Genomic DNA, 8,616 nt, shown 5'->3' with positions numbered 1-8,616 from the left:
TAGAGGGAGAAAGGAGAGACATAGAAGAAAGGGGAAGCTGGGAGAGAGAAGAGGAATAGGGGGAGACAGGAGAGAGAAGAAAGGGGAAGCTGGGAGAGAGAAGAGGAATAGGGGGAGACAAGAGAGACATAGAAGAAAGGGGAAGCTGGGAGAGAGATGAGGAATAGGGGGAGACAAGAGAGACATAGAAGAAAGGGGAAGCTAGGAGAGAGAAGAGGAATAGGGGGAGACGAGAGAGACATAGAAAAAAGGGGAAGCTGGGAGAGAGAAGAGGAATAGGGGGAGACGAGAGAGACATAGAAGAAAGGGGAAGCTGGGAGAGAGAAGAGGAATAGGGGGAGATGAGAGAGACATAGAAAAAAGGGGAAGCTGGGAGAGAGAAGAGGAAAAGGGGGGGACATAGGAGAGGGGGAGATGGGAGAGATGGAGGGGAGACGGGAAAGATGGAGAGGGAGACAGACGGGAGAGGGGAAGAGGGAGAGAGGGAGACAAAGATGGGAGAGGGGGAGAGGGAGAGAGGAAGGGGGGGAGAGGAAGGGGGGAGGGAAGGGGGAGAGGGGGAGAGAGAGACGGGAGGGGGAGAGTGAGACGGAAGAGGGGGAGGTGGGGGAGGCGGTAGAGGGGGAGACAGACGGGAGAAGGGGAGACAGAGACAGGAGAAGGGGAGAATGAGACAGGAAGGGGGGAGAGGCGGAGAGGGAAACGGGAGGTGGAGAGGGAGATGGAAGGGGGATAGGGTCACAGAGATACTAGAGGGGAGAGTGAGGGGGAGACAGATAGGAGAGGGGAACAGAGATATGAGAGAGGGGGAGGGGGAGAGGGAGAGAGAGAGGGAGACGAGAGAGGGAGACGGGAGGGGCATTTATAGGAGAAAGAGGGAAACCTGGGAAAGAGAGAGAAGGAATAGGGGGAGACAGGAGAGACATTGGGCTCGATTCAATTCAATAGCTCCCGCAGCTATTTAATCCATTGCGCCACTAAGCCCGACTAAGGATTTCTTCTTGCATCCCTCCTGGGACGCAAGCAAAAATCCAACAATCCTTTGCGCGGCAGAAACAGCATCGCGCCGGGAAGTATAGTCAGAGAATGCCCGTTCTTGCTAATAAACACCTTGTTTAAGGCGCGAGGCACAGGAGAAGGGCATTCTCCAACCTAACAACATGCTGAATTGAATTTAGCCCATTGGAGAAAGAGGAGGAGCTGGGCGAGAGAGGAGGAATAGGGGGAGATGGGAGATAGAGGGTAGGAATAGGGGGAGAATGGAGACAGGAGGAATAAGGGCAGGCAGCAGAGTTTAGGAATAGGGAGAGATGCGAAGGGAATAGGGGGAAACAGAAAAAAGAGAGAAGAAATCAGGGAAGATAGGAGAGAGAATAAGAGGAGGAGGAATAAGGTGAGATGAGAGAGAGACAGAAGAAAATTAATGGCGGAGATGGCAGAGATACCTGATGCAGTTTTGGTGTGCAGAGGTTTTACCTACTCACCATATGCAGTCCCCCGTGAAGTAGCGTCCTGCTGTACTGTAGCTGATGCCCGGAACCCGGAAGTGCGGCTCCTCTGAATTGCATGTACTCCTCGTGCGCCTCCGCCTCCCGGGCAGCAGACTGCATAGCGCTGCCCCAGATTCCTTCCCACTGACCTCAATCCCATGGGGTTTGGTTGCGGCCAGGGCAGTTTCTAGGGTCTGAGGCTCCCAGTGCGAGCAGTCAAAATACGCCCCCACCCCCGAGAAGCAGTAATATTGCGGAGTGGGCGTGGCCTCATCGTGAGGGAGAGTGGTATCACAGTAAGGGAGCATGGTCTCGAAAGATGACAGAATGTCAGCCGCTGTACACCCCCCAACTGACATAGCACATGCTGCACACCCCCAATTGACATAGCACATGCTGTACACCCCCCAACTGACATAGTACATGCTGCACAAACCCCAACTGACATAGCACATGCTGCACACACCCCAACGCACATGCTGTACACCCCCCAACTGACATAGCACACGCTGCACACCCCCAACTGACATAGCACATGCTGCACACCCCCCAACTGACATAGCACATGCTGCACACCCCCAACTGACATAGCACATGCTGCACACCCCCCAACTGACATAGCACATGCTGCACACCCCCCAACTGACATAGCACATGCTGCACCCCCCCCAAATGACATAGCACATGCTGCACCCCTCCCCGAATGACATAGCACATGCTGCACCCCTCCCCAAATGACATAGCACATGCTGCACACACACCCCCAAATGACATAGCACATGCTGCACCCCTCCCCAAATGACATAGCACATGCTGCACACACACCCCCAAAGGACATAGCACATGCTGCGTGTGCAACCCCCCCCAGGCCCCAGCATCCTGCTGCAGGCTGCACTTCACCCCGCACAACTGGCATTATTTACACATGCTACTTGCACCCCCCCTTCCCCCTGCTTCCCCCGTGGAGGTGTAGTTACCTGGTGAAGCTGCAACAAGCACATGCGCAGCGCAGCACATCTCCCTGCTGTGCACCCAGGAGGACAGGAGGGAAGGCGGCTATTGGTTGCGCGCCGTGCGCATGCGAAGTTGAGGCTGGGAGACAGCGCTGAGTCGGACCCGGCGAAAGGGCGGAGCGCGCCTGCCCCTAGAAACGGCCCTGGTCATGGCAGTACAACCTCCTGTACCTCGCCTTGCTCAGCAAGAAGATTTCAGGAACGCGCGGCCGCGTCATGACGCAGCGTGATGACGTCACTGCGTCATGACGCGGCCGCGCATTCATGCAATCTGTTTACTGAGCAAGGCGCCGCCCGGGAGGTTGTACGGCCGGGTGAGCCTGTGCTCAGCCAAAGCGGCCCATTTGGCCATCGGCCCTTCTGGCATTTGCCAGAAGTGCCCGATGGCCAGTCCGGCCCTGGTCCCCACTATTACAATAAGCTGGTCGTGGTGCCAAGTCTGAGTAGAAATATATATACAGTATATGCTTTGTATGTCAGACAATGACAGTGCTGCTTATTAGACTCTGTCTGGCTGGGATCGGTATGAATGACCGCCGGACCTATGTCCGATGGTTGAAATCCCGACAGCGGAAGACCGGCAGTCCTGAAAATCCTGAAGGTAAGTATTTTGACTATTGCTAACCCTGTCCCCCCCTAACACTCCTTTAGGGGTGCCAAACCCTAACCCCCCCTTCCCCACACCCTAAACCTAAGACTCCCGGGGGGGGGTGCCTAACCCTATCCTCTCCTCCCGGGGGTGCCTAATGCTAACCCCCCCCTTCCCTACCCTAACCCTCCCAGAGGGGGTGCCTAACCCTATGTCCCCCCGGGAGCCCTGAAACCTAACCCTCCCCCAAATGTGGCTGTCCGCACCCGGCATTTCGACCGTCGGCATCCCGACTGCATACCCTGGTCCTAGTAGCTACAACTAGGATCACAGAAAAATAGGAACCAAACAATTTACAAAAAAACTGCAATATACGACTGGCTTATTTTCCAAGGCCACTGGGATGCAATAAACATATGATGCTAGCATTACAGTTCATTAGTCCCCGGAACTTCAGTACATGACATGAATATACCGAACTTGCATTTTCTTTTACTTTTTAGATAAATTGTTGTATGCCTCTTATTGAAAATCATGATGTCTTATCTGTCCAGCTCTGGTCTCTATCAGTGACTGGTAAGAGCCTCTTGTCTCCCACACACCAGGAAAACATTAAATTGCCAGGCTCACAAATACAGTATCTACCACATAAACTGCTCCATGGGACCTGGTTCCTTCTGATGATTTGCACGTTAACTGTATGGATCAATTTTATTTTCCGACCTCTCGAGAAGTTATATAGCTAATTATTATGAGTTTTTAGCATACTTGCCAACTCTTCCGGATTGTCAGGGAGACTCCCTGAAATAGTAACAGTCTCCTTGACTCCCTGAAGAATCTAGCAATCTCCCTGAAGACACCTTACCCCCATTATGTAGCTGTTATAAATTTGTACATACAGTCAGGTGCATAAATATTGGGACACTGACAAAATTTTCATATTTTGGCCTCTATTCACCACCACAATGGCTTTGAAATGAAACAAACAAGATGTGCTTTAACTGCAGACTTTCAGATTTAATTTGAGGGTAATTACATCCAAATCAGGTGAACGGTGTAGGAATTACAATGGTTTCTATATGTGCCTCCCACTTTTTAAGGGGCCAAAAGTAATGGGACAAACTAAACAATCCTAAATCAAACTTTCACTTTTTAATACTTTCTTGCAAATCATTTGCAGGCAATTACAGCCTGAAGTCTGGAATGCATAGACATCACCAGACGCTGGGTTTCATCCCTGGTGATGCTCTGCCAGGCCTCTACTGCAAATGTCTTCAGTTCCTGCTTGTTCTTGGGGCAATTTCCCTTCAGTTTTGTCTTCATCAAGTGAAATGCATGCTCAATCGGATTCAGGTCAGGGGATAGACTTGGCCATTGCATAACATTCCACTTTTTAGCCTTAAAAAACTCTTTGGTTGCTTTTGCAGTATGCTTCGGGTCATTGTCCATCTGCACTGTGCAGCGCCGTCCAATGAGTTCTGAAGCATTTGACTGAATATGAGCATATAATATTGCCCAAAACACTTCAGAATTCATTCTGCTGCTTTTGTCAGCAGTCACATCATCAATAAATACAAGGGAACCAGTTCCATTGGCAGCCATACATGTCCACGCCATGACACTACCACCACCATGCTTCACTGATGAGGTGGTATGTTTTGGATCATGAGCAGTTTGTCACGGCCAGGGTATTTCAGCATGGCGCTAGGCGAGTGTTACCTGTGAGGTCATTGTGGCACGAGCTGTTTGGTGACGGAGCTGGTGTCTGGCGGGGGGCTTTGGCTGCGCGCGTTGTTGTGCGGGCCTGTTGTCACTCTGCGCTGGTAAGGCCTGGTGGCGTCTCCATTCCGTTTGGCATGGGCGCCGCCATCTTGCCTTCTGGCCAGGTGATCCGGCTGGCCAATCCTGGTGAATCACATGTTCCCTCCGGCCAGTAACAGCACGGCATGGGGTATTTAGGAAGGGTCAGTGCCTTCCCTCTTTGCCAGTGCAACGTGTATCTCAGCCTAGCTGAGAGGGAGTTCTCTGTGCTTTCCTGTTCCTGTAAATTCGCTGTCTGCCAGTCTGCCTGTCAGCTCCTAGCTCCCACTGGACTACCCTGCTTCCTCCATCACCCTTGCCCATACCTGAGCCTGCTGACATCCTGTGCTTCAGTTCACTACTTGTATACCTGGCTTGTTTATTTTCAGTTCACTCCCTGCATACCTGATTTGATTATTTTCAGTTTCACTACCTGCACACCTGGACAGCTCTAATTGTTTCTACTTGGACATTAACCCTTTTACTCCCACCACAGAACTCTTGTGCACATTTATATATTCCTGGACTTTTATTTACTGCCATTATATGTCTACTCAAGCACTTACTAAAAATCCTAGTTTTATTTTCAAATCTGCTTCTGTGATCGCTCCTGCTACCACCCCGGGTCCACAAACAACCCAGAACATCACAGTTTGCACTGGCCCCATGGAGCTGGCCACGGATCAGGAGTCAGGAGTGGATTTGATCCGGTGCATTTCTGGTCGTTTAGAAAATCTGGAAAACATGCAGCATCAGATGGCTCAATTTCTGCAAGAGATGTCCAAGTGACAGGATAGTTTGCAAACTTCCTTTTCTACCCCTGAAGTACCAGCATCTACATCCGCATCAGCGTCTGGGAATACAGGAGGCAGATCATCTCCCCGCTTACATCTTCCTTTACCAAATAAATTTGACGGCAATCCTAAACTCTGCCGAGGTTTCCTAAATCAGTGTGACATACATTTTACCCTGCAGCCTGACAACTTTCTAACTGCAAGAACTAAAGTGGCTTATATAGTCTCTCTGTTATCCGGCTAGGCCTTGGAATGGGCTTCCCCACTCTGGGAGCGCTCAGATCCGCTGCTGGATAATTACGCAGGCTTTGTGTCATCCTTCAGGAGGATTTTCGATGAACCTGGGCGTACTGTATCAGCATCATCAAACATCATGACACTGAGACAAGGGGTCCGTCCTGTCAGTCAATATGCCGTGCAATTTCAAATTTTAGCATCAGAGCTCAAATGGAATGAGGAAGCCCTCACCTCGGCCTTCTGGCATGGGTTGTCAGACCGACTAAAGGATGATCTAGTCACTCGAGAGCTTCCTACTAATCTGAACGACATGATTTCGTTGTGTATCAAAGTTGACCTACGCTTCAGGGAACGTCAGGCTGAAAAAAACAGAACTGACCGGCAAAGGTCATTTACCCCTTCCATTTCTACCCATCCCATTCCTTCTCCTACTGAAGAGGAGCCTATGCAGGTGAATCATACACACCTCTCCAAAGAAGAACGTCAGAGAAGAATGCAAAAGAACCTCTGTCTGTACTGCGGAGAGTCCGGTCACCTGCTGATCTCCTGCCCCTGTAAACCGGGAAATGCCAAATCTTAACTGACCCTGGAGACATCAAGTTAGGAGTTATGAACCCGTCTCCAAAAATTAAAGATTTCACGATTACCCTAGCCTTGGATCTTAAACCCAAACCTGTCTTTGCTACTGCTCTACTCGACTCAGGAGCAGCCGGAAATTTCATAACGTCTAGTTTCATAGATAAATTTCAGATTCCTTGTTTGTCTCTCAACCATGCTATCTCTCTGACCTCAATAGACGGATGCCCTCTAACTAACGGGATAGTCACCAAAGAGACTCAACCAGTATTGGTCCGAATTGGGGCACTTCATTCTGAGTCTTTAAAATTCCTTGTGATATCAAAGGCCTCTCAAGAAATTGTTCTTGGTCTACCCTGGTTACGTCAACATAATGCCAGGATTGATTGGAGTTCTATGCAGATTCTGTCATGGGGTATGGACTGTCAGAAATCCTGTCTTCCAAAAATTCGACCTGTGAGAAAGACAGTTCCATTAGTTTCTTCTGCCATTCCCAAGGAATATCAGATGTTCGCCGACGTTTTCTCTGAACAACAAGCAAATATCTTACCCCCTCATAGGGAATGGGACTGTCCAATTGAATTGATACCTGATAAGATACCACCTCGCGGTCGTACCTATCCACTGTCCTTGCCTGAGACTCAAGCCATGACCGAGTACATCCGGGACAACCTGGCAAAGGGGTTCATTCGCCCCTCTACTTCACCTGCCGGAGCTGGGTTTTTCTTCGTTGGCAAGAAGGACGGTGGTCTAAGACCATGTATCGATTATCGAGGCCTTAATGACATTACTGTAAAGAATCGATACCCTCTTCCCCTGATTACTGAGTTGTTTGATAGGGTCAAGGGCTCTGTCATTTTTTCTAAATTAGATCTAAGAGGGGCTTACAACCTCATTCGTATCCGAGCTGGCGATGAATGGAAGACCGCTTTTAATACCAGAGATGGACATTTCGAGTATTTAGTAATGCCTTTTGGATTGTGTAACGCCCCTGCTGTCTTTCAAAGTTTCGTTAATGAGATTTTCCGGGATCTGTTATATGTTTCGGTTGTTGTCTATCTGGATGACATACTGATTTTTTCACCCTCTGTGGCTAAACATCAAGAACATGTTAAAGAAGTTCTGACCCGTTTGAGAGAAAACCACCTTTACTGCAAACTGGAGAAGTGCGTCTTTGGAGTGCCCAGTGTACCTTTTCTCGGCTATGTAATATCTGGCTCCAGTTTAGAAATGGACCCCAAGAAGGTACAAGCAATTCTGGATTGGACCCGACCTCAGACACTGAAGGCCATCCAGAGATTGTTGGGCTTCGCCAATTATTATAGACGCTTCATTAAGGGATTTTATACACTGCTGGCCCCCATTACAGCCTTGACCCGCAAAGGTGCTAATCCTGCCCAATGGTCACCTGAGGCAGAGTCTGCCTTTCATCTTCTAAAACAGGCCTTCATCTCAGCACCAGTTCTTCGACAACCAGATCTGGACAGGCCTTTTTTGTTGGAAGTAGATGCATCATCTGAAGCTGTGGGGGCAGTCTTGTCTCAACGTTATGAGGACAACCGAGTCCATCCGTGTGGGTTCTTTTCTAAAAAATTCTCACCTGCCGAAAGGAACTACACCATAGGTGAGCAAGAACTACTAGCTGTAAAGTTGGCGTTGAAGGAATGGAGATATTTGCTAGAAGGCGCCAAGTTTCCATTTACTTCTCCTCCTGGAGAGTGTTCTTGATTTGGCCAACTGTTGTGAAGGGGTTTTTCTTCACCAGGGAAATAATTTTTCTGTCATCCACCACAGTTGTTTTCCGTGCTCATCCGGGCCTTTTGGTGTGGCTGAGCTCTCCGGTGCGTTCTTTCTTTTTAAGAATGTTCCAAATAGTTAATTTGGCCACACCTAATGTTTTTGCTATCTCTCTGTTGGGTTTGTTTTGATTTTTCATTCTAATGATGGCTTGCTTCACTGATAGTGACAGCTCTTTGGATCTCATATTGAGAGTCGACAGCAACTGATTCCAAATGCAAATGTCACACCTAGAATCAACTCCAGACCTTTTACCTGCTTAATAGATAATGAAATAACGAGAGAATAGCCCACACATGACCATGAAATAGCTTTTGAGT

This window comes from Taudactylus pleione, unplaced genomic scaffold (genome assembly GCF_031769625.1).
Source record: "Taudactylus pleione unplaced genomic scaffold, aTauple2 ptg000017l, whole genome shotgun sequence".
Classification (NCBI taxonomy): Eukaryota; Metazoa; Chordata; class Amphibia; order Anura; family Myobatrachidae; genus Taudactylus; species Taudactylus pleione.
The sequence above is the reverse complement of the archived record's forward strand: the minus strand, read 5'-3'. Positions refer to the sequence as shown.